The sequence below is a fragment of the Callospermophilus lateralis genome, chromosome 8 (genome assembly GCF_048772815.1).
Source record: "Callospermophilus lateralis isolate mCalLat2 chromosome 8, mCalLat2.hap1, whole genome shotgun sequence".
In the NCBI taxonomy this organism is placed as follows: Eukaryota; Metazoa; Chordata; class Mammalia; order Rodentia; family Sciuridae; genus Callospermophilus; species Callospermophilus lateralis.
In genome coordinates, this window is record NC_135312.1 from 104038884 (window position 1) to 104047318 (window position 8435).

The following is an 8435-nucleotide window of genomic DNA, read 5'->3' on the forward strand; positions in this document are numbered from 1 at the left end:
TGCATTCACTTTCTGTCTCAGGTCTCGTGCCTACCCAGGGGAGAGGGCTGACAGTTTCCCCTTCCTGACGCGGTTTGCTGACCCAGGACACAGCTGCAGCTGCGGCAGAGCCTTTCTGGGACCAGGACGAACACACACACACACACACACACACACACACACACGATCACACGTCCCACCCACCCCCAGCACTCACCGCGGGCGGCTCCTGCACAGGGAGGCTGAGCTTAGGGCTGGGGACTGTGAGCTGGGTCCAGTGGACTAGGCTCCCCTGAGCGGGGCTCGAATCTGCGCGTTCAGGGCGCTGGTAGCGTCTCCCTCACGGGTCTGCTCCCCAAGCTTTTACGCAGTCTGCGCGGGCGGAAGGAAGAAGACGAATGCAGCCAAGGACGATCACAATCAACACCAGGGACTGAGAACCCGGTCACAGAGAGCACACAGGGACAAATCAAAAACACTGTTTTTTTTTTTTTTTTTTTTTTTTTACAGATAAGAAAAGTTTACAGGAGGTGGACCTATTGATCTGTGATTCACACAAAAGCAGCTGTGGGGGTGGGGTGGGGAGTGATGGGCTGAATGAAGAAGAGACATAACTGTAACTGTCATATTTCCATGGCATTTTACAGTGTGCAACCGTCTTAACATACTTTTCTATTATCGGGCTTCACAAAAGCTGTCGTTATTATTATGCTCATTTTCTAGAAAACAGAATTCAATCTTAGGAGAGTTAATAGCTGTCCGGTATCCCAAGACACCAGGAACCACAATCATGAACCCCAGAGGCAGATACTCAGGTTGGGGTAAACAAACTCTGAGCCGAATCATCTGATTCCAAATCCAGGGGTCATTGAGGGGCAGTTGAATTGCCATCCCCACCAACTAAGGATGTAACTGACTCCTAGAGTGTACAAAACTGTCACTCAAAGCCACCTGGGATACCCAGACATGGTACAAGAGAGCACTGAGCTCCTGGTTTGCTGGTAAAAGGTCTGTTACAATAATCATTCTTCAAAGCTGTAAGAATGCTGGAGAACGTGCTGCACACCAAGGAAGTCTGTTGCTTCCCTTTCACTGAAGCATCAAAAGCCAGATTCTGAGAATTTCAAAAACCAAAAGTCAGTATATTGGTTCTTAAGCAAAATAGGAAAATAAGAAAGATCCATTTTTAAATCAGTGCCCAAAGCACTTTGATTTACATATTTACCTGTAACTATACCATATTTACAAGTCCAAATTTTTAAATAATTTAAAATTTTAAAAATTCCCCTTAAAAACAACAAACCAACAGGCTAAAACCCCAGAATGGTGTATAGTAATAAATCCACCCAAAGTATATTCTAATTTCATGTTAATTGAAAGTAATCAACTGAATTGTTTAGTTGGCTTTGGAGCCTCAACCTTACACTTTCATGTCAACTTTGTTTACTTAAATGGCTCCGGATCCACAGAAGGACTCTGCATTCTATCTGTGTCCACTCCTTGGTGGGAGCTGGGCAGGCAGCATTCTCCCTGGGAATACTGTAAGTTTCTCTTTTGGAGGGAGAGGTCACATCTTGTTCAGCTTCATGTCTAGTACTTGTTCCATAAATGTGAATGGGTTAGAATTTTAAATCTTAAACTCAGGTCAAATATAGTTTGAGATGTGACAGGTCATGTAACACTTGAGGAAGACTGTTCTTGGTACTTTGGTTCAAGGACAACTGGCTAGGAAGCCATTCCTACTTCTCTGATACAGTATACGTATAGTGAGTATTGTGGATGTTAATTGTTGTGTTAAGATGAACTGCTAAACACAACAAGTGTAGATGAGTACTGCCAACTCATTCATTTTAGTGATTTCAATTATTCACATATTTTAAGGGGGAAATAAGGCTAAATGATAGAGAATTTATTACATTGTATAATTTAATTGTATAATTTAATATAAGGTTTAGTATGTATTTTTTGATTCCTGAATATTATTATGGATTCAGGTAAGTATTAATAAATTGCTGGGTTTTCAGCAGTATAGCCCCCCCAAAAAATATAAGATGTATTTTTTCCACTTGAAGCTTTAAAAAAAATTTTTTTTGATTAGTCATACATTATAGTAGAACACATTTTGACACATCATGCATAAATGGAGTATAACATCTCATTCTTCTGGTTGTACATTATGTAGAGTTACACAGGACCTGAAATCATATATGCACAAAGGGTTTTAATGTCCTATTCATTTATATATCCTTCCTATCCCCATACCCCTCCCCTCCCTTCACTTTCTTCTGCCTAATCAAAGTACCTCTATTAGTCCCTAACCCCCCCCCCCTTACTGTGAATTAGCATCTGCATATCAGAGAAAACATTTGGCCTTTGGTTTTTGGGGATTGTATTATTTCACTTAGCATGATATTCTCCAACTCCATCTATTTACCTGCAAATGCCATAATTTTGTTCTTCTTTAAGGCTGGGTAATATTCCATTGTGTATAGATACCAAATTTTCTTTATCCATTCATCTGTTCAAGGGCATCTAGATTGGTTCCTCAGTTTAACTGTTGTGAATTGAGCTGCTATAAACATTGAACTGACCACATCACTATACTATGCTGATTTTAAGTCCTTCAGGTATAAACTGAGGAGTGGGATAGCTGGGTCAAATGATGGTTCCATTCCAAGTTTTCTGAGCAATCTCCATATCGCTTTCCATAAGGTTTGTACCAATTTGCAGAGACAGAATTTTTTAAAAAAAGGCATGATATTGATACCCAAACAGACCAATGATTCAACAATGTATGACTGTATCTTTCCCCCCACATCCTTGCCAAAGTTAATTGTTGCTTATATTCTTGATAATTATCATTCTGACTGGAGTGAGATAAAAATCTTAGTTTTGATTTGCATTCCTCTAATTGCTTGATATGTTAAACATTTTTTCATATATTTGCTGATTGATTTTTATACCTTCTTCTGTGAAGTGTTTGCTCATTTCCTTAGCCCATTTATTGACTAAATTATTTTGTGGGGTTTATTTATTTATTTTGTGTGTATGGTGTTAAGTTTTTTGAGTTTTTTTATGTATCCTGTAGATTAATGCTCTATGTGAGGTGCAGGTGGTAAATAATTTCTCTCATTCTGTGGACTTTCTCTTCATGTGATTGTTTCCTTTGCTCAGAAGAAGGTTTTAAGTTTGAATCTGTCTCATTTATTGATTCTTGATCTTATTTCTTGCGTTTTAGGAGCCTTGTTAATGAAGTCAGATCCTAAGCCAACACGGTGGAGATTTGGGCCTACTTTTTCGTGTATTAGGTGGGGGGTCTCTGTTCTAGTGCCTAAGTCTTTGATCCACTGTAAGTTGAGTTTCATGTAGGGTGAGATGGATTTAATTTCATTTTGCTACATATGGATTTCTAGTTTCCCCAACATCATTTGTTGAATTCTGCAAAGTAGCAAGATATAAACTCAATACCCATAAATCAAATGTGTTCCTATACATCAGTGACGAATCCACTGAAAGAGAAATTAGGAAAACTACCCCATTCACAAAAGCCTCAAAAAAAAAAAAAAGTACTTAGGAATCAATCTAACAAAAGAGGTGAATGATCTCTACAATGAAAACTACAGAACACTAAAAAAAAAAAAGAATTGAAGAGGACCTTAGAAGATGGAAAGATCTCCCATGCTCTTGGATAGGCAGAATTAATGCAGTAAAAGTGGTCATACTACCAAAAGTATTATACAGATTTAATGCAGTTTCTATTAAAATCCCAGTGACATTCTTCACAGAACTAGAAAAAGCAATCATGAAATTCATTTGGATAAATACAAGGCCCAGAATAGCCAAGGCAATCCTTAGCACAAAGAGTGAAGCAGGAGGCATCACAACACCAGATCTTAAACTGCACTACAGAGCCATAATTAAAAAAAAAAAAAAAAGCATGATATTGACACCCAAACAGACCAATGGTACAGAATAGAAGAAACAGAGACAAACTCACATAAATACAGTTATCTCATTCTAGACAAAGGTGCCATGAATATTCATTGGAGAAAATACAGCCCTTGAAGCTTTTTAATCAGTTAATTATGGGAATGATAGCACATAGAATCTGTGATCATTCGATTCCAGCATAAGACGGTACATGTTAAAGTGCTGATGTTTCTAATATATGTGCTGTAGCAGACCAGTTAGGAAAGAGGAAGCACTGCTATTAGATATTTGTTAAATGTCCACTTTGTACTATATGAATTTTAGTTATTACTATTTACACACCAAAAAGTACTGTGGTGAAGTTAAGTATTCCATCTTACAGAGAAGAAAACTGAGGATCATACTGTTTAAGCCACGTAGGCAATAAGGAACGTCAGTTGATGGACACTAGTCAATTCCATATCTTAGCCACTGTGAATAGTGCTGCAGTATCCACAGGCGTGCAGAGGTCTCTTTAGTGTTCTGATATTCATTTTCTTTGTATATATTCCTAGTAGTGAGAATGCTGACCCATTTAGGAGTTCTATTTTTGTTTTTTAAGAGAAACGCCATGTAATTATTCATAATTTTCTGTCTGGTTTAAAGTTCATCCTTCTCAAATGCATGTTTATAATTTTTAAGTTTATATTAATACATGTGTTTATTTGCAGGGATTTTTTTGTGCCCTTTGGAATCCATACCTTCAATGATTTTGATATGAAGGAAGAACTTTCCAAGGCCTCCTGTCACAAAGGAGTTCTTGCCCCTTATGTTTCCCTCTATCCTTCTGGTATTATACCTCCTTAAATTATGTGTAATTTTTAAATGGAATGTTAATCAACCAACAAGCCTAAGACTTTTATTAGATGCACATAATTTTACTAGGCAACATGAAGAGCATAAAGAATTGCAAACTATGCATTGAAAACACATATAATCTGGTTGAGAAGAATACATAGAGGCCTTTTGGGGGTTGGATGGGTACTGAGGATTGAGCTGAGGGGCATTTGACCACTGAGCCACATCCCCAGCCCTCTTTTGTATTTTAAGTAGAGACAGGGTCTCACTGAGTTGCTTAGTGCCTCACTTTTGCTGAGGCTGGCTTTGAACTCCTGATCCTCCTGCCTCAACCTCCCAAGTCACTGGGATTACAGGTATGCACCACCACGCCCGGCAGGAATATGTATTTTGCAATACATAAAGATACAGACAGTCTCTCATTCATTCATTCATTCAGTAGGTAAAACCTGATTATCTCTGAATAATTTGCCTCTAAGTGTTTTTCCTCCCTTTTCCAATATTTATGTTTTACAGGTACTCAATAAAGGCCTATTATCTGAAACAATAACATACATATTATCTTTCCCTAGCCCCTTCCTCTCCACCCTCCCAACTCTCTCTCTGCTCTCCAGCTGCCATGAGCTGAGTGGATTTCCTCTGCCAGGCACCTGCATGACATTTCTGCAATAGTCAGCTGACCATGAACTAAGACATCTGAAACCATGAACCACAATAAATCTTTTCTCCTCTATGTTGTTCTTGTCAGGTATTTTGGTCACAGTGATGAAAAACTAACCAACACAGCCTTTGCAAAGCATTTATATCAAGTCACTATCAAATCACTATTATTAGTAAATAAAATATAGTGGGCGTGAAAGAACATTAGGCATAATAAAGAACTACATGGACATGTTTTGAAAGACATAGCAATAGCACTCATAATAATTCTAATGATAATTGTTTATGCTTTAGAAGCTATTATGTGTTAGACTCTGTTCGAAGGGTTTTTCATACAAGAAAACTTAATTTTTATACTAACCCTCTAATCCACTCTTCCCCTGCCTCTCAAGTCACATACATGTATGCTTCAGAAAGAGTTTTCATGTAAAATAAAAATCCTACAGAATACATATGGCATGGAACCAATGGACCCTGTTGCTGTTAGAACTGCGTCCCATATCTATGACAGCTATGTGACATCACACGGTTCATATAAATCAAGGTAACTCCTGGACCCTGACATTCCTAGAGTATTAATCATAAGCAAAGTTACAAAGAAATTGCAGTATTTAAGGAAGTAGGAGGCAACAAATCTGGAAATAACTTTTCAAAACATTTCTGTACTAAGTAATGTTAGAGGGCTGACTTTAAGCAATATAATTTCTAAAGCATTTAATTGTTTGAGTGTAAGGAATAATAATAAAGAGGAGACAGAGTCAAGGAAGGTGTAGAGGCAGGGAAGGTAGCAGAGTGGCTCTTTGTCCAAGTGGTCACATTTAATGTAACCAGTGGGTTACATTAGGTCATCAGTACCATAACCACATTATTGTTTAGAGTATCAATAAGGTTGCTTATTCTGCAGTTACATTTCACAGTTACAATATGTAATGTTAGGAGCTTTCTGAAGAAAGTCCATTGCCTGAAGTTACTGTTAGGTGGGCAGATCCAGGAGCACTGGAGCTTGGTGCATCATTGTAGTTATCAAGCAAGCAAGTTCCTTTATTCCCGGGAGTTATGTGCCTACGATTAAGGTTGAAACTGATAAGACTCTAGCATGGAGCGCATTACCATAGCAACCAGGCATCCTATGCCTTTGCACAGAAACTTTCCCAGACACTAAGCATGCCACAGCCATGAAGTCATCAGGGACCTCAATCCCAAACACAGAACCCCAACATTTGAGTGTCAGAAGTAATTTTTAACACTTATAGTTGTTTCACTAGAGAGAGAATCTATGGAGCTCTTGTGTTGCCATTTCAGAAATGGTCTCTATTTCACATTTTAAGGTACTTATATACTTTATTTTTATTTTTCAAAATAGTGGATAATAACACAGTACAGTGTTTTATAGCTGCTTCATTTAATTAATATATTATGAACAAAATTCTATTTTATTAAATATTCTGTCACAAAATACTTTCTAGTCATATCTTAGAACTCCATTTCATAGGTGAATAATAACTTACTTAAACAATCTTCTATGGACTGTTTAATGTAGCCATTTGTCAAGGATACACTATTAATAAGCAACATTCTAGTGAATATCTGTGCAGACAGTATTTATACATCAAAAGTTTCCTTTAGAAAAATTTCTTAAATTGGCAAGGTGTGGTGGCACATGCTTGTAATCCTGGAGGCTGAAGCAGGAGGATCACAAGTTCAAGGCCAGCCTCAGTAACTTAAGAGGCCCTGTCTTAGAGAGACTCTGTCTCAAAATTTAAAATGGATAGGACTGGAGATGTGACTCAGTGATAAAGCATCTCTAGGTTCAATCCTTAGTATCAAAACCAAACTAGCAAAAGTTCTAAATCTAGAATGTATTGTTTTGAGGTGGGAAATAGCTCAATGGCAGAGTGCTTGCTCAGCATGTCTGAGGCTCTGGGTGTCCTTCCAGCATAGCAAAAGGGGAAAAAAAAAATGTGACAGTTCAGGTCATCATAATGTTTAAGGAAAAACTCAGCTTTTCCAGTTTGAAAGCTAACTAGGCTGAAATGATAATCACATGGTGGCTTTGGCGCTCTCGAGTGAGGTTTCCTGCAGTGAGAGAGATGTGCAGACTGCATGGAGCACTCCACTGGCAGAATGGTGTCCAAGTTCAACAATAGGCCTGGGAGACTGCTAGATGGGGAGGCCAAGGTCAGTGGTCATGGGCTGGAAAATACCTGATGGGTGAACAACATTTTTATTGATAAAAATATACATTGGTGATACAGTGTTCTAGTTGAAGTATTGAAGAAGAGAAAAATAAATTGTTCTTTATTCATACCATTGTTTATATTCACCATCATTTTCAAAAATTTCTCTTTGAAACACATTCACTCTTTGATTCTATAAAACATCAGGGTAGACATATTTTAAAATCCTTCCCCTGAGGTGCTTGTCTCCTCTATAACCACAGATCAAATGAGAATCTGGAGGTGTCACTCAGCACCCCACACACTGGCCCTGCCCTTAATGGAGGGTACAATTAAGTGACAATTCAGTGATCCAGAATCACTATTATTTGCTCTAACAGATTATTTGGCCCCTGAATGTCCTAAAAATATTACTATGTGCCAGAGTATGCATAAACCCACCAACAACACCTTGGTTTCTTTTCCCTTATTAGGATGGAAGACTGGGTCATGACAGTGAAATCCACAGGGAACAGATGGAGCAGCTGGGGCAGGAAGAGCTGGAGCACTGGGAATCTGATGACGCAGCTAACTAGACAGTCACCGTCTAGGCACACCTGTGGGGCTCAATGGTCGGTCTTGCCCCAGAGGATCCTGCCCTTCCTCCTCCCAGTCCACAGAGGGCACAGAAGGTGGAGGTGGAAACTGGAGCACTAATATCCATGCATTGTGGTAGAAGAGAATGGAAACTTTAGCAGTTTAAGAGCTGACAGGCTGTGGTTTTGCAAGCTGATACATAGCAGCTCCATTTACTGACATTTAAACACAGAGGTTTGCGGCAGCTAACAAATACCTGTAACCACAGTAGGACAA

At 38.7% G+C, this 8435-nt stretch overlaps 1 protein-coding gene across 3 annotated transcripts in view; it reads right to left on the bottom strand.

The window, feature by feature from the left end:
• LOC143406040 (broad substrate specificity ATP-binding cassette transporter ABCG2-like) overlaps positions 1-266 on the bottom strand; it is a 59384-nt gene extending 59118 nt beyond the window's left edge. For all 3 annotated transcript variants that reach the window (XM_076864579.2, XM_076864580.2, XM_076864581.2), the window contains exon 1: positions 197-266. The gene's annotated coding sequence lies outside the window, so the exon portion shown is untranslated. The remainder of the gene's footprint in view (positions 1-196) is intronic.
• Positions 267-8435: the final 8169 nt, after the last annotated feature.